The 26745-nt window shown below is 41.4% G+C and overlaps 1 protein-coding gene and 1 long non-coding RNA gene across 12 annotated transcripts in view; both read left to right on the top strand.

Annotated features, from left to right (window-relative positions):
• ERC2 (ELKS/RAB6-interacting/CAST family member 2) overlaps positions 1-26745 on the top strand; it is a 526798-nt gene that overhangs the window by 114517 nt on the left and 385536 nt on the right. The gene's annotated exons all lie outside the window — the stretch shown is intronic.
• On the top strand, positions 2993-9127 carry LOC308472208. The gene is made up of 4 exons (XR_013983351.1): positions 2993-3084; positions 8114-8316; positions 8566-8664; positions 8862-9127. It is a non-coding gene; the product is annotated as an uncharacterized lncRNA (long non-coding RNA).

Genomic DNA, 26745 nt, shown 5'->3' with positions numbered 1-26745 from the left:
TGAAACTTCAAAAATGTCACGCTCTGTGCTGCAGTAGGAAGTTCTTGAAGCTGGGTTGCAACAGCCAGTGTATTCATTGCCTTCAGAAGTTTTTTGACTCAAGTTGATGCATTGAATATGGACGCAGGTGTGTGGATGTTTTGAGTTTACGTCTCTAAATTCAGAGGTGCCTGGTTAGAATTAGCACCAGTTTTCTTTTCTTTTGCCACCCTTTGGATTCTGTTTGAACTCTAAAGCTTATTTGTCATGGTCTGAAAGTACTAGACTTAATCAAAGGCTGTGATTCTGAAACCTGAGGCAGCAGAATGAGCCCTATTCATTTTGTGCATTGGTGCTCCAGCCTAACAAGGCAGGCTACTTACTCTTATTCACCAATTAACAGAGATGGGAACAAACTGTGAACAAGTGCTAGTCTGTTGCTGAGGTGTAACATCACATTTCATTCTAGCTCCGTTTCCATGTTTGTATGATGCAATTGTAAGTTTAAAAAATGATACCGCCAGGAGCGTGTATAAATTCTTTAAATTATTCTGAACACAAAATGATGAGGAAAGCTGAGGGGAATGTGCATTCTGCTCAAAGCTTGCCTGCTTGAGACTGGGAGTGACCTGCACCAGACAAAACTGCCAGTCACAATAAAGCAATAAAAATGGATATTTCTTATACCATGGGAAGCTAACCTGTGGCCTCCTAGCGTTGCTGGACTACAACTCCCATTAACCCTGACCATTAGCCACACTGGCTGGTGCTGATGAGAGCTGGAGTCCAACAACATCTGGAGGGCCACAAGCTCCCACCCCACCTTGTCACTCTCAGTTTGTAGTTAAGTACTGTGTGAATTCATTGCATAGATAGGTCTTTTCAGTTGAAACTGAGGTTAAAACCACCTCAGAAATTCGAGGGGTGGGGCATATATGTTTAATGAGGAGGCCGCCTTATTGCTAAGTGGTTGGCACTGGAACTCTACTGAGGAGGATTTTCGGTTAAGTATTTTGTTTGCGTTTCTTTCTGAATACAGTGCTTGGATTTCTTTCTGAATACAGTGCCTGCCCCTCTTAAAATTACTAAAATGCAAGTTTTGTTTGAAGTCTCCTAGCTCATCCTGTTCCAAGGGCTTGAAAAATGTTGAAGAGAGTGTTCCACATAGCAGAAAACCTATGAGGACCCCATTCTTCCTCTTTTAAATTTGAAAGTGGCTCCAAACTGGGTTGAGGCCAAAGGAGTGCTGTGCTGGGGGTAGTTATCAGTTTCATGGTCAGGGAAAAAATGAGGGAATAGCCGATCACAGGATGTGGCCACTGTCACATGCTGAGAACCTTCTAGGAGCCACAGGTAAGAGCTGAGTGCAGGGTGGGGACCAAAGATTGACAAACTACTTCAGAAGCATGAGGTGCCCCCCACCATAGGTACCACCCTTCCCCATACACGCCACCTAAGTACACCATACACCATCTCCCTAAGTTTCTGTGAAATTATTCCTTTTAGCTTTCGTGTTATATTGTAAAACAACCCTTTATTGTTACTAAACAAAACACTGAAACTTTCCAGGAAGAATTACTAACATGTACCAAACAAGGTTCTAATATGAGTCCTACATATTTCATATATTGGAACATTCTGCAGATGTGCATGATATTTTAAAAGGGGGAATAAACATTTTCCAATGATTTCTCCAACAAATGACCTGTCAAAACCTTGCCTGGAAAAGGAAATGCATTTTTCAAAAACACTCAGTTTACTGGCAGGCAAATCTAATGAACAATTTTCTAAGGATGAATTTGTACAAAGCGCTACCCAGAAAAATGAAATGACTAATGTTATTAGTGTGATGACTAAGTTAAAGGTGAATTATCATCACTGCTAAAGTTGAACTTGAGAGTGAGAAATATTTTAGATTGTGGTAAAAGGTGTAGGCTATTGGAATGCAGCTTTTTCCATCGTTCCCAGAGGCTGAAATCCACGTTGCCTTGGAAAACATATAGAACATGAAATAGAAAAAGAACGAGGATAAATTTATGGAAAAAAATAGCACTTGCTATTCAACCTGGGGCTCAGTGGACAGTCCCTTTATTACGATTACCACCTGACTTTTTAAAAACTATTTTTTATTCTACAGGGCTTGCTGTCAGACTGTGACAAAATTCTTCCATTTTGGTTGATTTAGTATGCCAGCAATTTCTGTGACTTGCAATGTCTTCTACAACCACGTGGTATATAAATTGTATTAAAAATAAATAAATGAAACTATTATTTTTTTTAAAAAAAACCTCGTGTTACTTGAGGTTGTACACAACGTGGATTGCTATGGAAGGAGTGTTGTCTTTCTTTGTAGAGATTGTTGCACAGCCATTTAAGCTTACAATTGGCTTAAAATGAAGCTCTGGAATAATAATCATTTGTAGCTCAAAACATCTGTGGGGTACCAGGTTGGCAAAGGCGGATTTAATCTATTTTTGTTTTAATTATTTTAATAGAGAATTGCAAATCAGGTTGCTAATGCCATATGCCCCCCCCCCCAAACTATACAGTTGTTTCAGTTTTCGGAGTGGGTATGACTAACATAATAACACTACTTTTGCAAATTTTATAAAGCAATTTAAAAGCCTCCCCCAACTCATTTTTACTAAATAGATATTTTAAAACAGAAAGCAGTGCTGACTGATGTTGGAATGAACACACAATTCTGCCTTCGCATAAGCTATGGCCAAACCCAGTCTGTAAGTCTTCTCATTTATGGACAGAACACCCCCAAAATGAACAACCCATGAATATTATGAAAAGAACGGCAGCCTTCCTTGTTGTGATGTACACCACTGATACAAAGACAGTAAATGGAACAAAATAAAGATCTAGTATGACTGAGAATTATTATTTTTTAATGCATTTGGTAAAGGTAAAGGTACCCCTGACTGTTAGGTCTAGTCGCGGAAGACTCTGGGGTTGTGACGCTTATCTCGCTTTACTGGCCGAGGGAGCCGGTGCTTGTCCGCAGACAGCTTCCAGGTCATGTGGCCAGCATGACTAAGCCGCTTCTGGCGAACCAGAGCAGCTCATGGAAACGCCGTTCATCTTCCCGCCGGAGTGGTACCTATTTATCTACTTGCACTTTGACATGCTTTCGAACTGCTAGGTGGGTAGGAGCTGGGACCGAACAACGGGAGCTCACCCCGTCGTGAGAATTTGAATCGCCAACCTTCTGATTGGCAAGCCCTAGGCTCTGTGGTTTAGACCACAGTGCCACCCACATCCCAACATGCATTTGGTGGGAATATTTAAAATCTGCTGAGCTCCCAACTCTGGACAGATCTTAAAATCACATTGGAAGTTATTATCTGCTGATACTTAGTATGGCTGATGTTAAAACACTCCTTTACTACCTGAGCCAACTGCTGCTTTCTTTTTATCACATGCTACTATCAAATGTATCAGAGATTTACAGCAATTTAAAACAACCACTAAAACAGGCTCACTAAGCCAGCAAGGAATTCGTCCAGATTGGTAAATTGAGATTGTCTTTCTATCTGCACTTAAAGGTAAAGGTAAGGGGACCCCTGACCATTAGGTCCAGTCGCGGACGACTCTGGGGTTGTGGCGCTCATCTCGCTTTATTGGCTGAGGGAGCCAGTGTACAGCTTCCGGGTCATGTGGCCAGCATGACTAAGCCGCTTCTGGCAAACCAGAGCAGCGCACAGAAACATCGTTTACCTTCCCACCGGAGTGGTACCTATTATCTACTTGCACTTTGACGTGCTTTCGAACTGCTAGGTTGGCAGGAGCAGGGACCGAGCAACGGGAGCTCACCCCGTCACAGGGATTCGAACCGCCAACCTTCTGATCGGCAAGTCCTAGGCTCTGTGATTTAACCCACAGCGCCACCTGCGTCCCTATCTGCACTTACATGGTAGTAAACTACTGTGAGTCAACATCTGTTGCTATAGGATTGTGCCAGTGCCCAAGCAACACAGTAATATTCATCAGGAAAAAAATGTAGCTATACTTGTACATCTGTAGGAATCAAATAATCTAAAGTAATGTTTCCCAAACTTACAATAACCATGTACCCCCTTTGATTACTACTTGGGCACAGATAGTTTTGGAGTAGTTCTGATAATACTATTTTTTCTAGACTAGAGCAAATACAGAGTCTCCTTTGAAATCCTTTCGTGTACCCAAGTGGGATGTGTACTACACTATGGGAAACACTTATCTTCAAGTATCTTATCACAACGTGCCACACCAATATTCTTGTTTAAGTATAATTTCTTGTACAAATTTGGATGTTGGAGGCCATGAGTGGGATTATTTGTATGTAAATATTCTTAAAATAGACCAGAAGCTATTATTATTATTATTGGAATCTCATGAGTTCATTTGTATAATAATTTTGTCCCCAGCTGAATTGAGCTATAAAAGCGATGTTATTTGAAGTGAACATCTGCTGCTTATAAATATATATTGATTGGAAAGGAAGCTATGTCAATGGGCAATTGCAAATATTGTTTCCCTACAATATGTGTTTGGCATACATTGATGTGAAGAGAGTAACAAAAAATATTTTTCTGAAGTTTGAAAATCATGTGCAATGCTGTGCTAATTACTGACCGTGGGACATGCCAACATGATTGTGTGCTGTTGCCAGCCACTTGAACTATACAAACTATACAGAATACCCCAAAGAAAAATGATTGTGGAAGCACAGAAAACAAAGCCTTGCATCTAACTTTGCACTCTCTCCAAGGAAATTCTTGCAACCGAGTCTTTGAAAAGTGTGTCCTGAGCGTTGGGTATGGGGCCTAGGGCCTAGGTTGCAGGACAGGAGGCTTCAGTAGGGATGGGGAATTGGGAGACACCAGTTGGTGACTTTTTTATATTGGGCAAACTGGAGCACTTGGTTTTAAGCAGAGCATAGATATAGTGTGCATAACAGGTGGAATGGAGAGAACTAGTGGGAAAGGCATACTGGAGGCAGTGTTGCATCACCAAGAACATGGAGTCCAACAAGCTAGAAATCCTTGAAGAGACAGACTCCTCCGCAGAATCACTGTGGGTGGTGATATCCCCAGGAATGTACTATTGCCCCCTGATCAAAATGCCCAGGGAAACACCCCTTATCAAGCTTAATGTCTGTTCTAGGAAAGCTGGTAGAAAGCATTATTAAAGATAAAATTATGAAGCATGCAGGAGAATAAGTCTTGCTGGGCAGAACCAGCATGACTTTTGCAAGGGTAAGTCCCATCTCACTCACCCTTTGGCAATATTTGAGTGTGTCAACAAGCATATAGACAAAAGTGATCCAGTCAAAATTGTGCAGGCCTGTGCAGGGGAGGGGCCAGCTGGGTACACTTGCCCTGGACCTTGGAGGGTTGGGGGCCCCGGCCAGGGACCGGCTGCTTTTTTGTTTGAGTTTATAACTTCATTCCAACAAGACTCCCACTCTGGAGCTCAAACTCTGCACAGAACTGACATTGTGTACTTAGGTTTTCAAAAAGCTTTTGAGTTACACAAATTCACGGAGAATAGTGGTTGCTAGCTACAATTGCTGTGTTGTACCTCCACCGTTGGAGGCACAATGCCTCTGAAGATCATCTTTTGGGAATTGCAAGTAGGAAGATTGCTATTGCAGTCAACGTCCTGCTTGCAGGCTTTCTGCAGGCATCTGCTTGGCCGCTGTGAGAGCAGAGTGCCGGACTAGATGGACCTTTGGCCTGATCCACCTGGTCTCCTTAAGTTCTCTTATTTGTAAGACATTAAAAGCAATAACAGCAATAAAATTTGTCCCTCCAAAATTGGAAGAAACAATGAGAAGGGTGTAAAAGAAGGATGATAGCCATTGGAATGGTACATGATTATTGTATGACTATCACATTCCTAAGGAAAACAATGACATGAATCATGCAAGGGTTTGCTGAGCTTATTTAAGAGTGAAAGCCGTGAGCAATATATTATATGATATTATATTTTAGAATATAGATTATATAAACATGAAGTATATTCTCCTGACAGCTGTGCTGCGATTCTTGAAACTTTATTCTCATACATAAACTTAGTATTGATTATCATTTATGAAATTAATGTGACACTTTTTAAATAACTAATTATTTTCACTTGGACTAAAGTAGGACATACTTGAACATTTGTTCCCACATCACTTACAAGCGCACTGTTATTACCAGTTGAAAACATATCTAATGCGGCATTTTAGTGAGAACAGAAAAGATTAAAATTTGAAGAATCAAAGCATAGCTGTCAAGAATGAAGGAAATTGTGTGAGAGGACTAAGAGAATTACACAAAGCAAGGCTGTTAGAGAATAAGAAGGTGTGGGTGGCAGCTTGTATGCAGGGGGGAAACTGCCTATGGGAGTTTACAGGCACCAAGATTGTGTAACTGTACTTTTGTTTCCGGAGATTGGTAACTTGTCTGCATTAAAACAACAACAGGGGCCATGTTGGACTGTGGCAGTATGTGAACAAAAATGCTGTAGCAAGTGAAAGTCTTAATTCATTGTGGCCTAATTTGCAGGTAATATTATAGTCCTTCGTGGGTAACAGGTGTTCAAATGAGAATATGACATAAAACTTAAGAAGAGTCCCACTGGATCAGACCAAGTTCCCCAGCACCAGGTGTTCAGAAGCATACTGCTTCCAGTATTGGGCAGTGGTAGCACAGAGCCATCATGACTAGTAGCTGTTGATAGCCTTTGTGGATTGTTTACCCCTCCCTTTCAAAGCTGTCCAAATTACCGTATTTTTCGCCCTATAGGATGCACTTTTCCCCCTCCAAAAATGAAGGGGAAATGTGGGTGCGTCCTATGGGGCGAATACAGGCTTTCGCTGAAGCCTGGAGAGCAGAGCAAGACTTTTTCTTCGATACACTTGGTAATCTTTATTAATGCTTTCCACCAGTGAGAAGATACCAGTTTCATGTATAGACAGGCATCCGCTCTAGTGAAATTAGTTTTAACAATGCAATCCTATGCATGTCTACTCATTGAGTTCCATGAGACGTAATCCCAGGAAAGGATTGCTGCCCCCGTGAGTGGTGGATCTGTTTAGAATTAAGATAGCATCAACACATTTTTGCAATTAACCCGCCACCCCCTTCGAGATGAAATCAGTTGTTTTGCATCCAACTTGCTTCTGCAAAGAGTTTCAGTTAATCCAGACCATGTACGCCTGGTATATTGCTTTACACATCCTGGTACCCTCTAGATATGTTGAACCAGAACCCCCATCAGCCTTAGCCATCGTGACCATCACTCAGTGATGAATTGGCTTATAGTCCAAAACATCTGGAGGGCATCAGATTGGGGAAGGTTTGCTTAACCAATGTTAAGGGATCATTTGATGCCAGCACCCAGCTTTGGAACATACGTCAATGTCAAGATTATATAAAAACAGTGGGTGTTTTTTTAAGGGCCTTGAGCCTGTACAGAGTGTCTTATTGAACAGTTGTTTCTTCTCTGCTGAATAAGCATTTATAGTCAATCCAGCTAAAGACCACTGCTCTATCTGTTCCTCTCTTGATTGGCAACTGCTTTCCAGGGTCTCGGAGAGGGACATTTCCTAATCCTACCAAAAGCTCACTGTATGGTGGAAATATAGCTCATCAAGTTAAAGGCCAGGCTTAAAGCTTCCTCCATAAAATGTTGGCTTTCCATATATTGTGGGTTTTAAATGGAACCTAATGTTTGCACAAACAGGCTACAGTAAACATGACCTTCATGAATGCGAAATGCAGCTCAGCCTTAATTGAAACCATGACTGGTATATACTTCTTTCTTTCTTTGGTGTTAGAGATACCATGCTGATGCAATTATATTTCTGGTAGCTGTGTGGAAAACCAAGGAACTGGTAGCTACCTAGAAAAGTGATATGGGCACTGCCCTCACCCATCTTTGTTTATTTCATATCATTTTGCATATCTGTTGATTTTATGGAGTGAATGTTGTTAACACTGCAAATTAAAAATATGCAAGAAAGGCAAAATATGATATTTTTGTTTAATGTCATAGTGGCTTAAAGGCTAGATTTAGTAGCTCAAATGCTTCGTTCGGAAGTAATTCCTTAGTGCAAATATGGGGTCTGATTTCATACTGTTCTTCAAATTGACAGGTGATCATTGCCATCAGTAACGAAATTGGGATTGGCATAACCCTGTACATATTTATGCAGTAGCTACATTGTGGGGAGAGAAGGGTGTAGATGAAGAACAAGAGTGGGGCATGTACAGAGATAGATACATACGCCAAGCAGTGAATGAACACAGGGTATTGATCGTGGCTGGAACCACAGACGTTAATGCAAGACCTCTTGTGGTAAGTTTTGCTATGTTAATGAGATTACTTTTTAGTTGCATTCATGTTACTGGTTGTTGTTGTTTTTTCCCCATCTGAGCATTTGCTGTGGCATTTTCAACAAAAATATATTTGTTTTCTCATTCTGCCCATGTTCTGTCTCAAAATTACTTTTATTTTTGCAATCATTATTAGATGGGTGGAATGAGGAGGGGGAAATAAAAAACGTGAACCAAACTTCAGTTCAGTTTCTTTCTGCTTCTCTTGCAGGTAGAATACGATATCATCTGTTAAGAATTATACCGCTAGAAGAGAAGAGTACGAAAAGGCAATTAAGAGCCTTGCTCCAAAGGATTCTTACCCAGGCAGGTATGATTGCAGTTCTTTGATTTGAATTTCTTTGCCTTTGATAGACGCGCTGTGCTTTGCTGTCTGCTTAAAGTGGCGTGTGGGCACAGATGAGGGAGGCAAATTATAGAGAAGAGTCTGAATGAGATCGGATTTTTTTCCAGTTTCTGTAAAAGTGTTAGAATAATAAGATATCTTTTCTCTCTTTCTCACTGTAGATTTTAAAGAGGATTACATAGAGAAGGGCATTCGTTTCCCTAGCAAATTTCCTCCCAGAAGACTCGGGAAGATGAGCATGACAAAAAGTGTACTTTGCTGTCTGCTGCAAGCATAACTCCACATTGTGGATTGTTTTGAAGAAAGAGTGAACATTCAGACCATGCAGTTTGTGGGACAAGGCTGCCTGTTTCAAACCCCCCCCCCCAGTCACTGTCGCCGTATGTGTATCTGTGTATTTAATGTATATAAAGTGAACCAAACACCATATAGTGGTAAATAATTATTACTCTAGAACTTCCAGTGATAAAACAAAACAAAACACAATAGCAAAAGTGAGGTGAAATATTCAACAGTTGGGCTTCTTTCTCTGGTTGCTGGATGACTGGGAAACTATTGTTTTTATTGATAATATTTATCTCTGAAATAGTTCATATTTCATTTCTGAAGTACTAAAGAGGATGTGGCACTCATTTTGATTTTAGGCTAGTGTCTAATGTCAAGGTCAATATCTTTCCTTTTTCACAGCTATTTCGAAATCAATCCTTTGTTTATAGGGATGTAAAATGCAAGTACATGAACGCTAGTGGCTAGATACATAATTTTTTAAAAAAATCCACACTTTGGAATGCCCAGTTATAGATGGATTATTGAAAAAAAGAAGCACATCTATACAAAATATTAATTTGGCATTCATATGTTAATGCTGTATTTTTAAAGGATTCATATTTTCTGCCAAGCAGTAAGTGTTTGTAAAGATTTCACAGAGGGCGAGGAATTGACAGTCATAAATAACTAGAAGGTATTGGAATAACATTTTAATAACAGCAACAAAGTAGCAGCCCCCTTTTGCTGCTACAAGTCCCATCAAGGTAAAAATACCTAGAGAGACTCCCCAACAACTAAAGTCAGGTCAGAAGTCCTAAGCTGTAGCATTTGATAAACAAGCAAGGACATTCCAGTCTTAGCACTTTGAGGTATCATTTTAGACCTAAATGCTGAGATTGTAGTAGGTCTTGGGTACCAATGGTTTTGCATTGTGTAATTGCTCAAACTTTACACCCACTGAGCCAGATATATTTTCTTGCTAGTGTGATTAGGGATGATACAGTTCCATAGAAATTATTTCAGTGAGCATTAGAATCAAATTGGAGCAGTTTAATCCACTGGAAGAAATGAAAAATACTGCTTTTGAATAAACTAGTCTATTCAGCCTCATGTAAACATTTATATAAATGTGCCCTGTCGGACTTTCCTTTCCATTTTTTCAGCGGGAGGGGTATGTTTCTAAAGCTGGACTAAGATTAGCTGGATGCAATACATATTATATGTATCCCCTAAGAGCACAATAAATTGTAATGCGGAAACAAAATACTGAGGCATTTTTGCAGTCCCCCCCCCCCCAAATTAGGGATGTTTTAGATTTCTGTCTGGCATTCTTGGTTAGAGCTCTCAGAGAAGCATATAATAAAAGCATTATAAACACACACACACACACACACATACACACACACACACACACACTAAAACCCTATCTAAAATCTTCCAATTAACTGTAATACAAAGCCAAACCAACAAAAATAGAAAACAAGAATAATGAGTTTATTCCAGCATACACTAAATAGTTCATCAGATCATTTGAATGTCAGAAGACGAATGCCCTCTGGAAGATCTCTTCCTTTTCCACTTTGCAAAAGGTGAGGGAAGATTTGGCTAGACCTTACTAGGATTCGTTTCCATTTACTGTGGTTGGGGCAGGAGTAGCAAATGACCGAAAGCCAGTCCTTTGCAGATGAACTCAGAGCGTTGATGGGGACATATGGGGAAAAGTGCTTCTTAAGATAACCAGAGCCCATACCATTAGTCTACAGTCCTCCACACACTTACCCAAGAGTCAGCCCCAGTGAAGTCAACGAAAGTTACTTCCGAATAGACAAGTTTACGGTTGCACTGTTGCTGTTTTAAAGTTCAAAGCTATTTCTTGAATTGGCACTGGTTCACTTTATGAGCTGTGGTAATGGTTCCTTCAACTGACCGCAATCACAAATCTGCATACTGTATTCTGGGTGAGCGAAACATTAAAGTGATTGCATGAAAATGCCCCATATCTCATGCCAGTAATTCTACTTCCCTATTCTATAGTGAGGTTCCTTTTGTCTGAGATTGTCGAGGGATTTTATATGTGGCTTAGCTTTGACAGTCCATAGGGGATACTTTGTAGGAAAGCACACAGCCCTTAATGCACTCAGTTGGAAAAGAACTGCTATATGTCCATAGGATTTTATCTGTAGGGCTGAGAAAAAAATATATAGAAATTGGGGCTGACTTTCTTCTTCCCCAGACCACATAATAATTAAATAAAGGCATATTATATTGGTGTATGCTTCCTAAGAAATCCTAATTATATTATAATGTTATAGGGTAAACATTTAGAAAATGGAATATTTGTGTACAGGGAGTGTACGTATGAAATAGTCCTAAATCAGACAGTTGTATTTTCCAAATGCAATGACTTATATTCAGTCCAACTCTGCTAATGCAAGCCACCCTGCTAACACAGTAGACCCTTGTGCCAAAATCTGCTCTTGTAAATCAGACACCAGCCCCCAGGTACTTTTACGCTTTTGACTCTTAGATTTGTAATTAGGAGGAAGAAACAAGGCTGGAGGTTTTATTTGCACATTCATTTATGGGAGTGCTTGCTGGTTGTTTTATTTTATTTTTTTAAGAAACGGGTATAGATTGCATCACTCGTTGTACCATGTAGTACTAATCCAAGTAGAATATAAAGAGACAAAAGCATGCATACCAAGTGGCCTACAGACCCTTACATAGGTTGCAGACATACAGAACTTGTGTTTTTGCTTGCAGTCATGGCTAATGCTGTTCAGACATTATGAGGATTATCTGTGTCCTTGTGAGAGTGAGCATCTGCAGCCGCGAATTTTCAGGCGGGAGGCACAAAAACAAGCGAGGAGTTATTTTTGATGCATTCCAGAGATAGAGAAAAACATGTAAATAATTGGGCTTTAATCTGAAAAGTTCTGTTGAAGTATTTAAAAAATGTTTATTTCACTTAAACATACCAATCAGGATGACAGACTGCAAGGGTTCTGTAGCCCTGAAGTCAAAGCCAACGGATAAGATGGTTGTGCAATCTGGCATTTGGTGTGCTGCTGTTAGCAGAATAGTTAAAGAGAGAGTTGCTAGGGTTGATCTGAGATGCTAGTGCCATAATGATTCCACCCCCTGCCGCCTTTTAACCAGACACCTAATCATGGACCTTGGTCTTTGACATGAATGGCATGTTGCAGTTGCTTTAGAGTCTGAGGGCATCTGAATCCCATAGGAAAATACCACCATGAAGCAGTGCAACTTAGGACACAAAACTGCATTGCTGTGTTTTCCATGGGTGCTATTTCTTTGAAGTGTTTCCATACCATTCAGTTGTATTCAGTTGTATTTGCCATGATTAAGCTGTTGTGACTGTCATTATTACGGGGATTATTGTTATGTTTAGTTGTCTGATGCAAGCATCTCAGACAGATTTACAAGTAGAATTTGTACATCTTCATTGTTGCAACTCAAGGAAACACCCAAGCTGCTCAAAGTTTTATGACTTTGTTGATATGCACTCAACAAACAGGACCTTGAAGTGCTCACAATGCAGTGATAGTGGTTACTCCAACAAATTATTTTCAGAATTAATTAGCTAGCATTTGTCCCTCTTAATGCTTCAGATGTCCCCCATACCTATTCTGGAACTAAGCATAAAACATGTTTGTCCTTTTTATCTCTCGCATACAGTATAGAGGACTGAAGCACATGATAAAATAGGCCTAACAGCTCTAGAGTATCCAAAGGCAAAGTTGGCAGTACAGATGTTTTAATGGACTGTCAGCTTTGTTTTAGTACTTTGTGCTTTGTTGTCCTTCATGGTATTGTGTGGAAACTAAATGACATGCACAGGGTTGTGCTGGAGTGGGTGTGTGAGAAGCGTTTTGCATTTCCTTTTTCTTATGCAATGCAGTGTTTCCCAAATTTGGGTCGTCAGCTGTTTTTTTGGACTATAGTTCCCGTCATCCCTGACCACTGATCCTGCTAGCTAGGGATGATGGGAGTTGTAGTCCAAAAACAGCTGGAGACCCAAGTTTGGGAAACACTGCTCTAAGTGTGAGGTCTTTCCTCTTAGAAGGCAAGCAGGCCTTCCAGGAGCAGAAGATGCCTCCTCTTCCATGGAAGGAGAAACCTTAGGCCCAATAGCTAAATATGGCCCTCCACTCTTTCTTTCTGCTACTCTCCTTAGTCATGCCCCCTTTCCCTAGGCCACACCCCTCACTGGCCCTCCTTTGCACTCTGCCCAAGTGTTTTTGTCTGTCTGCAGTGTATCCTTGAACTCTGGCAATGCCTGTGATACTACCTGGATTGAGGATGGGGTGTGTAAGTGTGACTGCAAAACTAGCCTACAGTACAATGGTAACATTTCCATGTTCTGCTCTGCTCCCTTTTGCCTCTGACCCCACCACTGGTATATGGCTCCGTGGAAGGTTTCCAAGGAGAGAATGTGCTCCTCAAGCTGCAAAACTTTCCTTGTCTCTGGTTTAGTTCCACAGTGTCTCGTGTTGTTTTTACTTTGTTAAGGATAAAAGTGGCAAGTGTGGTAAAGAAAACAGTGGATCTCTGTCTCCAGTTAATGGATCTTGGATAGCAGTGATATCTGACTAGTGTTAGCCAGTCAAAGTGGACAACACTGAGTTGAATGGACGAATGGTCTCACTCAGTCTAAGTATGTTCCTATAACTTCGCCTTAAAACCACCTTCTGGTTTTCATTTACTCTATTGCAAGGGGTCAAACCTTGTGCATGGGTTTGTCAGTGCTTAAGTTTTTTTTTACAGCTTTTACATAAAGCATGCCACAGTGTAAGCTATTGGCTTAAGATTTGTGATAAACGCTTTTAGTGCTAGTTGCAGTCATCCTGACATTTTTATGATATGAGCTTTGATATGCAGAATAATGGAAATTTGACCTTGTTTAAGATTATTGTGTACTGGTAAAGGATTGATTGGACAATTTGCCCGCAGGAACATCCATTTATTCCCATGTTGTCTAGATCTGATAAAGCTAATCACACATATCGCATTGCCACAAATCTTTTTACTGTGGTGCCAAATATTTTGAGTAGTAGGAAGTTCGAAGACTTCTAGGCATCTTAATATACAGGAGAAGGAACAATAAAATTCATTTATTCAAGTACTAAATATCACATATATCTGAATGTAACAGCAGCTGAAAAAATGATAGTGGGTGTTGTCAATCCATATTTGAATTGCAGAATGTGATATTTGGGGTGGGTGGGAATCTCTAGAAGGCATATATTTATCCTCTCATTTTTGTAAAATTTCATTTTTGCTTGAAGGCACAAGGTCAGCCTTACATAGTAAAACCCTCCAAGTAGTGGCCAAATATATCCTGTAACTTGGCCTATGAGTTGCAGATGGTCTAAAAGTGCTATCCTATACATGTCTGCTTAGGAGTAAGCACCATGGGAATGAATGGACTTACTCCTATGTAAATGTATATTGGATTGCAACTTGTGTCTTGTAGTTTTTAAAACCCATATTTGTCATTGTGAATGCTTTAATGGTGGAGTTGAAAGTAAGAGACAATCACAGTCTTGTTAAATTATGTGCTAGATTTGCCATGAGATTTACATTTTTTGGTATGTTATACCAAATACTTTTTTTTTTTAGAAACATACTCCCTGAATTCTGGATTAATCTAGGTTTCTCACCTGGTAGATTCTATTAACATGCTAATGCTGTCATGTGGAATTTTTTCAACCCAATGCCCGTAAACATTTATCCTTGTAACTCCAGAGATGATTGTAATCCACATGTGTACAGTGAAACATGAGGCTTGGTAAATGCATACTGCTCACACTCTGACAATACACTTGAGTCCACAGTCACCAATATTCATTCAAGTACAGAATAAACCGCATTTGGCAAAACCCTGCCTGCTAAGTGTTGAAAAGTTAATGGAGTTGAGAAATAATAGAAAACAGGACTTCTTCCAAAATGAAAATGAACAAGAATTCCCTTCACTGGGAGGAGACTCTGCCGAGGTATGGTGGATATTTACATTGTGTGTTTAAGCCACTGCTACTTTGTGCTCCAAGAACAGCACATGCCAGGGCTTAATTTGCGCCAGACTATTCTTCACCTATGTTGTGCTGGAGGACAGAGGTCTGACTCCCTCACGTCACAGCACCTTGAAATATAAACCCCAGGAAAAGAAGAAAGCTCCCATATCAAGAAATGTGATATAGAAATGTGATCAATCAGTCCCCACTACCTATGGAACCATGAGTACGGAAGTGCACAAATTATGATGGTGAACTTCAGTGAAAGGAGGACTATTTGCACAGAAGAAGTACTTGATGTTGAAAAACGCCCCGGTGCCCCTGCAGCCCCGATCTCCGAGCATCCTAAGTATACACAGCTCTGGAAAAGGCATTTCCCTTCTTCTCAGCTTCAGCGACATATATCAAATGATATATGTTAAGTTGTGGGTGAACATATCAGACGACACAGCGATTCTTCAAACAGCTCTTGTTATTCACAGGCCAGGACAGAACTGAACTGAAGGGTTCAGTCAGCTCCAGTAGAGCTCCAGTACAATGTAACTGTAACAATTTTCTAAAACTATCCAATCACTGAACGTCACTTTCGATCCCTTATTTGCATAACTATCTACAGTATCCCCCTGCTGGCCCAGGGTGAGAACTTCAATACATAACACCATATGCACAGTAATCTTCTAGCATAACACAGCAAGAAACATGAGACATTGTAGAGTTAATCTACGTATTTATTTACATACTATGTACAGACAAATGAATCATGGCGCCCTCTCTCTCCAGCTCGGGAGGAAAAGTAAAAGCAAAAGTACAGTACAATAGTACATACAGCGGAAGAGATAAGACTGTCTTCCGTTCCCATAGTCTTCCCAGACAGGCATGTGATTTACACCAATCTCATCTGCAGCATTGGAGGCATGAAATACTAACACTTGACACACAAACAAAAAACTACAACTGAAATTAAAAATAAAGCAGGAGGGCCAGATGGATGACAATTGTGTTTTCTGAACCCTCAGATATTTCTCCTTAGGACTTCAGAGATACAGACCCCATCAGGATTCACTGCTGTCCACTGTGTGTTTGTTGGTCACCAGAGAGGGTTGGTCCATGCTTCAAAACTACTGAACGTATTTTCTCTCATTCCCTTATGCATTCCAATACATGCAAAACACTTCCAGCATCCATGGCCACAGATTGTTTCTCTCTCCTCTTGGAATATGAAAAACTGAACTGGCTTAACACCTGTCCTCAACAGATTGGAGTTGCAGTGTCTCCCACACAGGAGGCATAGGATAAGTATGCAGTTTGCATTATGGACTTATTGACAACAACCTTCCCCTATTCCATTTTTTTATTGCCTGTTAATCCCAACCTTTCTTCACACTTGTTCAAGCTCTTTCCAAATGGCAAATGGAATCGGAGCAATCTTTTTTAGATAAACACTAAATGCTTCGCTCAGTTATTGCTGTTGCTGTCCAGTCATCACCAACCCATTATTCTCTTCAGGAGCAGAGCTGGGGAGTGGAACAAACAGAATATGAAGACAGAATGCAACAACCTAGATGGGATAAGTGAGTATTGCCTTAAATATAGCATTACTTACTGTTATTCCTTAAAGACAGTGCAAACATCAGAGGAACTCCCAATGGAAGAGTGGGAAGCTGGGATAAGGCATATGGAATGCAAGGACAACTCTCTTTCTCACATACAACCACAGATAAGCACCTAGTCTCTGGATATATCAGTTACAGCTGCTACATTCATTATTATCACAATGTCTCTCCTATTTTCCCACAGGAAAGCAGGAAGCCATCCAACATGCAGAGAAGCAAGGGTACTCTCCACTGAATGCCATGAAAGATGCAAGCATGGCCTACAGTGGCAGCAGAAACCAATGGGAAGCCAGTTCTTTCCATGTGAGGTTGTCACTATTGGCCTCCTAGGGCTCCAGTGTTTTTCAAAAGTGCACAGTAAATGGAAATCTAACAGGTTTCACTGTGCTTTCCCCAAAGTAGCAACAATGAGGGAAGTTGCAGCTGTAACTCCACTGTCTGCCACACATCTTGTACAAGCATAGAGGCCCTGCAAGAACAAAAAGCTGGCAACCACATTCCTCTGTGAACTTACTCTACAACTGATGCTGACTGATAATTGCTGTGACTGAGCTGTGTCTCTGTTTTGATTATGGCTAGCTGATTCCTCCCTTCACCCTCCACGTGTCTCAACGCGGGTGTCTTCCTTATGGGTCTGTCTAGCAGACTTTTCCCTTTATCTGCTTTGCTTACATCTGTTTTAGACTATGCTTTTTGTTGAGTTGATTCACATGCAGATATTTTGGAATAGCCAAGTAGCTAAACATCATTTAACAATGAAATATGTGAAATAAAGTGCTATAGCTTCTGTTTCATTATTCCACTCCAGAAGGGCAGCTCTGGTCATCTCTGTGTTCTGTCTTCTTCCTTTTTTCAATATCAACTTTGTTCTTCACTTTCTTAAAATACTTCTAACAAACAATCCCGTACATCCCCACACCCAACATTCCACGCATATACAATGTAAAAACCATACAGTCAAACATTTTCTGTGTCCCTTCTTGAGCTGGATTTTGCTCAGAATTATGACTGACATTTTAAAACTTCTTAATGAGCTTTCCTGGGAGCATGCTGCTGTGGCAATTCAATACTATTCTGTATCAATAGTAATGTTTTTAAAACATTTTCATTAAATCTTCAACCTACTTAGTCTGCACTTCCTTTGCAAAATTGTGCTTATAAACTTAGACAAATGCTAAGCTGATTTTAGAATATTAATCAGACAATCTACTGAGTTCTTGACTATTTGTGGGCGCTAATTTGAGAGCTATATTATAGGAACGTGTGATTTACCTTTTTAAAAAATAACAAATAAGGCTTAAGTATTCTATGTCTGGGTAAATTTGTTTTTTTAAAAAATATCTCTTGAATAGTTGAGCAGAAAGTCAGTATTCAGCTGATTAGACTGAATTGTTGATTAGACTTATTATTGCAGAAGCCTTGAAAAAAACAAGGAAGTTATTTAGCGGTGGAATCAGAAGAACGGAATACAGAAGTTTAATTAAAAGAAGTAAGAAGGCACAGACTTTTTTTTTTTTTTTAAGGAAATGAACATGGATATGCTGTTAAATGGAATGTTTTCTATCAGAAGGTTTTATTACATCCGGGATAGGTTCTTGCAGTTCTTGAAATACTAGTCTATGAACAATCCTGACATTTCCTTTCCAAGCTCTCACTGTAAACTGAAAAACACTGGAGTTAGCATTAGTGTGATTCTCAATAACATCAAATTATTCTCTCTAACTCTTCTCTAAAGAGTCAGATGCCATTTAGTAGTTTCTTCATTTAAGAGTTTTGGACAAAGTATATAAAAATACCACTGTTGCAGATCACAGATCTGTTGAGAATTGAATTAATTCTGTACTATAGCCCCTGAACATTTCCCAACAAAAATTAGTAGGCAGTTTAAATTAGAACTACAACTAACTCCATTAAAAAAAATAAAAATTCTCAGAAAGCCAGTTGTTTTAAATATTCATCTGCAATACTGTTGTTATATTTTTTATTCCTTGCCCTGCCATATCATTTTAGAGGATCTACCTGATTATCAAGAGAATTTAGATTTGTTGGAATTAATACTTGGCCACATATTTTGCAGCAGGGTGTGGGGGAGACACATCCTGAGGTAAATGTGGTCTACATGTTATCTGCCAATCTGCAAGCTCTCCACAGATGCTGACCTATGTAAGTCACAGTATCCTAGAAAACAGAATTTCTAGAACTATGTATTCATTTAATGGAAGTAACCATAGCAATTTTTTCAGGCAGTCTTCTCTTACCGTGGTTACCACTGCCTGAGGGGAGAGTTGAATGAATGCTTTCTGGCTCCGCCTTCTCCATCACATCACTATTGTTGCTCTTGCAGCTCTCAATGTGTTTGTGGTTGAACTTCAGTAGCTGGTTTGTACATAACACTAATATGCTAATATGAACCATAGTTCATATTATGCTAATATGAACCATAGTTAATGTTAATCATAACAACCCTAATAAAGCTGAGGCATCACTTAAACCTTCTCTTTTTTACACACACACCCATGCTCACTAAAGCAAACACAAGTAAGGAAGAACTGCTCTTGACTCAAGGCTCTGCAGTTTTGGGGCGCTGATAGTTCTCTAACCATAGTTACAAGGAGGTCCAGCATTCTGCACAATGCTGGGCAATAGTTAACTTTAAAGTTTATAAACCAACTGCCCTTTAACCATAGGTAATATATCCAAGACATTATGAGGTAGCCTGGGTGTGGGGTAGAGCTCAGCAGAGACTCCCGCGGGGGGGTCTTCACCCTGGTCCGCTTTTTGGGCACAAATTAGGCCTGCCTCCTAGACTGGCACCACAGTTGGATTCTCAGTCTCCCACCCTACCTCCCTGTGCTTTTGCTTTATTTTGTAAACTGTGTTCTGTTGGTTTGTGTGCAGACCTTGCTATGGAAGTTTCGGTCACTGTATTTGGGGCCAGGAAGAAAGTTTGCCTTCAGACAAACTGGCTGGTCTGCAGGCAGGGGCGTAGGAAGGGGGGGGTCCCGCCCTGGGTGTCATCCTAAAGGGAGGTGTCATTCGGTGCAGCCTCCCCATAACTCCCCCAAGCCCAGCGAGCAGGCAAAGAGGCTAAGCAGCTGCTGCGGCTCTCCCCCTTCCGTGGCTTGCTGTAGGCTTGGAGTCGTGGGGGGCCGCCTGCCGAATGTCACCCCCCTTCAGCCTGAAGGGGGGTGACATTCAGCACCCTTCCGTGCCAAGTTCAGCCCCCAGGGAGGATTGCGCAGCTGCGCTGATTGGCCCCGTGGGCAGATCGCCCTGCCCCTTGGGCAGACCGCCCTGCGCCTGTGGACGAATTGCCCCACCTCCGGGTGCACAGCATGTGTGCCACTCCGGGTGCCAGAGCACCCGGCTCCGCCACTGTCTGGAGGTTTCCACCTGCCTCATAGAAATTGTCACAACTTGGGCGTATGAGGCATTGGGTAGGTTCCTTAGTGGGGTATTGTATGTCTTTGTCGACACCCCCACAAAACAGGGTATCCCACAAAAGGGATCCTAGGGGAGGTGTTTCTGTCCATACGCCCAGACTGGGGCCAAAGGACATAACGCTCCCCAAGGTAGCGATCCTGATGGTTTGCTCCTATTTGATGTAGGTCATAGAACAATCCTACACCAGGATTGACCCCTGGTAAGCAGTCAGCAAAGGGGCTGACTGATTGGAAACTCCCAATGCCTGATCCCAAACTCACATCTCTAATATAAAGTTGTTTTAATCCGAGAATTTTGTCCTGTTGTTCCATTCCTTACTTGCATGGCACCTGGCAGTGGGCTCACTGCACCTGGGCAAGCAACTTACAAAATCCATGCTCGAGTCAAAATGTTTTAAATTGCATCTTAAATGAACGTTTTAAATGTGGCACCATGGGTCAGGGCATCTAGCTGTTAAACCAGAAGGTTGTTAGTTTGAGCCCACCCAGGGATGGCTGTGGGCAGGAGTCCTGCATTGCAGGGGGCTGAACTGGATGATTCTCGGGCGTCCCTTCCAACTCTACAATTCTATGATTCTATCAGAAGAACCGTAACAGAGAAACTCACATATTTAAAGGATCTTGCCATGGACAGAAAAATCAAACCCACGGGAAAGCCTTTTGTTCTGAAGGGAACACTATGGCCACTGTGCTTGAAAAGTCTCTTCTCTTTTGCAGTTCTGAGTCAACGTTAGGCCCTTTCCCAGCTGTCTGTGGGCTGACATTGATCTGGAACCAAATTTGTGCTTTCCTCCATCTGAGATGTGTCTGGAACAAACCCCGCAACGTGGCATTTCTCTAATCATCGTTAGAATTAAACAAGCAGAAAGGGTACCTTTCCCATCCTTTTTGTAATGAACACTTTCACCCTTAAGCAGATACAGTGGTACCTCGGGTTAAGTACTTAATTCGTTCTGGAGGTCCATTCTTAACCTGAAACTGTTCTTAACCTGAAGCACCACTTTAGCTAATAGGGTCTCCTGCCGCCGCCGCGCCGCCAGAGCACGATTTCTGTTCTCATCCTGAAGCAAAGTTCTTAACCCAAGGTACTATTTCTGGGTTAGCGGAGTCTGTAACCTGAAGCGTATGTAACCAGAAGCGTACGTAACCTGAAGCGTATGTAACCTGAAGCGTATGTAACCCGAGGTACCACTGTACATTAAATTATGACCAAGTAAATCATCAGAGTTTTCAAATACCATTGGATGTAAATTTTAAAGCTCAGTCAAATTGGGATGGTGCAATGCATTGGCACCTTTGTTATGCTGTGGAGGTGTTGGGCTGCTATTACATAAGCCCCAACGTGCTGTCATTTTATGGCTTAGCCATTTTTTACCTAGGACTGGGTGGTGCGTGGATGAACTTCATTTCTAATGGAGACTCCATCCGCTGATGGATTAGAAAGAGAAATGTCTAACTCTGTGCAGTTTTGTGCAGCTTAGTCAGGACCACAGCACAGGAAAAATAAAAAGCGTTATCACATCTTCATTGAATGGAAGTAGAGTGAAATGCAATGAACTTAAAACCTTAGCTTTTTGAGCATTTATCTCGCTTAGCATGCTTACCAGCAGAATAAGGATAAACATCCAGACTGAGAATAAGATAAGGAGAGCCCTGCAGGCCCATCTAGTCTAGCATCCTGTTCTCACAGTGGCCAACCAGATGCCTGTGGGAAGCCTGCAAGCAGGATATGACCACAACAGCATTCACCCCATTTGTGCTCTCCAGAAATTAGCATTGAGAGGCCCACTGTCTCTGATACTGGATGATATAGTCGTCATGACTAGTAGCTATTGATAACCTTATCTCCATGAATTTCTTTAATCCCCATTTAAAGCCACCCATGGCTACATCTTGCGGTAGCAAATTCCAGTTCAACTATGTGCTGTGTAAGGGATATGTGCTTTTGTCAGTTCGGAATCTTCCGACATTCATCTTCATTGGATCACCCCAAGTTCCCATACTATGGGAGGGAGGCAGAGAAAGATCTACTTTCTTCGTACTATTTACGTACCTCTGCCATGTCCTCCCTCTTTTACTCCTCCTTTTTATAAACTAAAAAAGCCTCAAATGATGTAACTTTTACTCTCAGGGGAATTGTTCCAGCCCCATGATGGGCCCCCCTTTTTAATCTTTTCCAGATTTACAATATTGTTTTTTAGGTGTGCAAACCAGAGTATTCAAGAATGGCTGCGCCACCATACGTTCATATAATCGCATTATGATATTGGCAATTTTATTTTCAATCCCTTTCCTAACATAGAATTGCCTTTTTTCACAGTGGCTGCACAATAGGCAACTACAACTCCAAAGTCAAAATCTTGACCAGTCACTGCCAGTGCAGATCCCATAAGTGTATATGTGAATTTTTTGGGTGTGTGTGTGCCCCAATGCGCATCATTTTATACCTGCTTACATTGAATTGCATTTGCTGTATTAATTCCCCTGCAGTTTGGAGAGATCCTTATGGAGTTCCTCCTAGTCCCTTTTGTTCTTATCACCCTGAACAATTCCATGTCATTGGCAAACTTAGCTACCTCACTACTCACACCTAACTAGACCATTTAGGAAAAGGTTGTATGTATTATAGAAACTTCATAAAATATTCAGAATGTAATCTAGGTAATTGTTTAATCAAACTATCTTCCACAGGAGTCGTGAGGGGAAAAATATAAATTACATTCCCCAAAAGGAACACCACAAATAGGCATAATGAATACAACAAAACAAACCCACCTTCCGGTTACAGAGTTAATTATACACAGAACAATGCTTGGCTTGTTGGAAACCTAGAAACGTTTGAATCCAATTGGAAGGGTTTTCCTACGCAAAATAATAAACTGCAAGTCACTTTCTGATCTTCTCCAGAATTCCATTGTCTGTTGCATTTTACCATCAGGAATAGGGAAGAAAAGCTTTTAGCAAGTTTGATTTATACTGCAAACAGGAAAAGTATTATGAGGCAAGTCTGCATCTTATGATAGACATCTAGGAATACTCGTCTCTGAAAGCCTATACATCTTTGACATAAGGGGTGGAAACTCTGGCTTGTGTCCATGGACGATGTATGACACTCAGTTCATGTGCCAATTCATCCTAAGTGCCTTTGGGAGCTGTTCAGTTTTCAAACATAATGTAATAGTTGTTGATGGGCTCTGACAGAGTTGCTCTTTTGCATGGCCAACTCCCCTCCCCCCAGCTCTGATATAATTTTTGGCAAATGCTGAAGACACGCCTCTTTAACCTTTGATACCTGAGATGTGTGTTTTGAAGACCATTTTTCAACCATTTTTCATTCTGAATTTTAAATTGTTGTAACTCCACCGCCCTGGGACCTGCTGGTGAAGATACAAATGCAGTAAGGAATTTATTGATAATATTGAATAAGGATACAGTAGTTAGGTATTTTAAAGGCATTATACATTAATGCTTAAACTTTCTCAGTTGATTCCGCTTACTTTAGGCTAATCTTGGTGTTACTCTCCCAGAGTGGAATTCCAGAAACAGCCGCCATTTTGACTCCTGCATTTGAAGTTACATATTATTTGACACTCAGCATCTTAATAGACATATACAGGGCATAACCCAGCCAAGGATAAGCACTTTTAAGTCCCATTGGTTTCAGAGGGAGAATTAAATACAATCTTAAAATATCTTCCAAAAAAGCAATGGTATCTAAACGTTTATAGCTTTGGCTACATAATAAACTTCGTGATTTACAACGCAATCCTATGCATGCATAAAAGTGCATAGAATTTCAGCACAACTAAGGAATAAACTAGATGAGATGTTAAAAGTGGGATTGAATTTAATTTATGTTGGGAGGTTTCTTCTATAAAAATCACCTGTGCCCTTTCCTCCCCATTCAGAATCAGGGGGAGGGGCCTGGCTGTTGTAGTCTCAATTGAGATTGCCTTGCTGCAGCTGCTCTTAGCCACTGAAGAGAACCTTGAGCAGACACAGCACCTCAGCTCTGCTTCCTTTCTGTACTTTGCCTACTGATTGCAGCATCTGGGCTTCATGAGGCATGGGACCCTCACCTGTCCCGAGCCTATTCCAACTGAGGAATCACACACCTCCTCCAAGAGCTAGCGAGCCCCACCTGGCCAGCTAGGGAGCTGGGCTGTGGGCCTCTGCCTGCCTCAGCCTCCTAGAAGGTCCCTCCTTCTGCTCCCTATGCCTCAGGACCCACAGAGTTAGTGGAGACAGGGGACCCTCTGGCTCTGGTGATGGGTCCTGTTTTGGTTCCTGTGCACTGTCCCTGGGGCCGGATTTAGGTTTGATGAGGCCCTAAGCTACTGAAGGTAATGGGGCCCTTTATATTTCCAGCTGTCCTCTGTCAATAACAATTTGTCACTGTTTTTTGTGTTGGAATATATGCTATATGGTAATTTATGGACCTAATAGGTATCTAAAGCCATTTGCCACTGTTGCTGTTTGTAGGTTATATTTTATTTGTTTTTTATCTTACATTTTGGAAATGTACATCCAGTTTTTTTGTCCTTTGAATTTTTTGCCCCCCCCCCCGAGAGTGGGGCCCTAAGCTATAGCTTGTTTAACTTATATGTAAATCTGGCACTGACTATCCCCCATCCCCTCGCCGTCCTCCATCACGCCGTGAGTACTTCCTACATCAACCTCTCTTTCCTCATCCCCCGGTGTGCCCCACCCCCAGCTACACTCCTCGCCAGGATCCTCTTCCTCCTCCCCGTCGTCCTGCCAGTTCATGACACACTCATTTTTCACAAAAGCAATTGCTGCTCACGGGACACATTGTAATAGTTCCTTGTGCATAACATAAGTCCATGCTATATGTCATAGATCAAACCTATCCATTCTTAAGGAAATCAGCCCTGAGAGCTCACTGGAAGGACAGATCCTGAAGCTGAGGCTGGAATACTTGGGCCACCTCATGTGAAGAGAAGACTCCCTGGAAAACACCCTGATGTTGGGAAAGATGGAGGGCACAAGGAGAAGGGGATGACAGAGGACGAGATGGCTGGACAGTGTTCTTGAAGCTACCAGCATGAGTCTGACCAAACTTGCGGGAGGCAGTGGAAGACAGGAGTGCCTGGCGTGCTCTGGTCCATGGGGTCACGAAGAGTCGGACATGACTAAACAACAACAAATATGTCACAGGGTGCAAAAAAAAAAAAAAAAAAAAAAAAAGGAATCTGCATGATGTCCAGAAGGTCACCGTCTTCTTTCTTCTAACCCAAGTCTGCAGATGCACACTTCCATGGACAGGTATACACAGACAGTGGGTGTTCCTCCTGTTTTCTCTCACTGCTGAGTTTCAGAAATACATTTGTGGTTCCTTAGCTGAGTCTGGACTTGCATGCCAGCTCAATAATAATGGCCAACTAGGCTGCCTTTACCTTATACAGCATTTGTTTATCCTTCGTCAGTGAGTGGCACATGGTCTGCCCCTGGAACCAGCCACAGCGGGTGCTGAGGGGGACCCCAAACTCCAGCCAAGGGGTGCAATGTGAGCTCGCAGAAGGCAATTCCAATAACAGACTTGCAATGGTAATGAGAGAATCCAGGGAATGGAATATGTGTGTGAGTGAAAGTCTATAGTGAAAGCAGAGGCAGCCAGCTATCAGAAGCTTTTGGCGTCTTACTTCACAAGTACTGTCCTGCAAATCCCCTGCCTTTGATGATCTTCCACCTCCCCTGTGAGTTACCCTGCTAGTTGCTCCCTCTTGCTGCTTCTATTCCTGCGTATTCATACCCCATTCCCCCTTTTCCTGCACCCTGCATCTGTTGAAGGAAGCAGTGCAGATAACAACATTCATTCCTGAAAGATTATCTTTGGAGCTGTGCAGATATGCACAGTTTTTCATGCAGAAGTAGCTTCAAAAATAGCTAGCTAGCTAACTAACTAACTGGGCAGATTGTTATGGCCACTCTGCCAATGGAAATACAATGGAGAATAAAACTTCTCCCTCATATTTCTGCTGTAAGGTCAAGGATGGATTGTGGGGAGGAAGATTGAGGAAAAGGGATGGTAAACTGGTTCTACAGGAAGGAAGCTACTCCCACAGACTCTGTAAGTATAGTGGTACCTCGGGTTACATACGCTTCAGGTTACATACGCTTCAGGTTACAGACTCCGCTAACCCAGAAATAGTGCTTCAGGTTAAGAACTTTGCTTCAGGATGAGAACAGAAATCGTGCTCCGGCGGCACAGCAGCAGCGGGAGGCCCCATTAGCTGAAGTGGTGCTTCAGGTTAAGAACAGTTTCAGGTTAAGTACGGACCTCCGGAACGAATTAAGTACTTAACCTGAGGTACCACTGTAGCACCATGAAGCTGGTGCACATGAGATGAAGAGCACTACCAAAATCCAATAACTCGAAAAGTTGGCATAAACCTAGTCTGAGAAATCCTTGAATAGAGGTCCAGAAGTAGCAGTGTCAACACAAATGTGGGGGAACACCATATGCATTGTAAGGAGGCAAGGACTGATAATCCCGGTAAATAAGACTAATGTAATTTAGTCCCGTGTTGAAATTGTTTGTTTGTTTGTTTCTACTTTACTGCTCCAAGAATTAAAGATAAAGAATAATTCTAAAGCCTTTTAAAATACGCATTTGAAAATTGTATTTAAAGCTCACAAAGCACTTCAAGACTTCAAAATCCACTA

This window comes from Podarcis pityusensis (genome assembly GCF_964106645.2).
Source record: "Podarcis pityusensis genome assembly, chromosome: 2".
In the NCBI taxonomy this organism is placed as follows: Eukaryota; Metazoa; Chordata; class Lepidosauria; order Squamata; family Lacertidae; genus Podarcis; species Podarcis pityusensis.
Note: the sequence above shows the minus strand (reverse complement) of the source record. Positions and strands in the feature narration are given on the sequence as shown.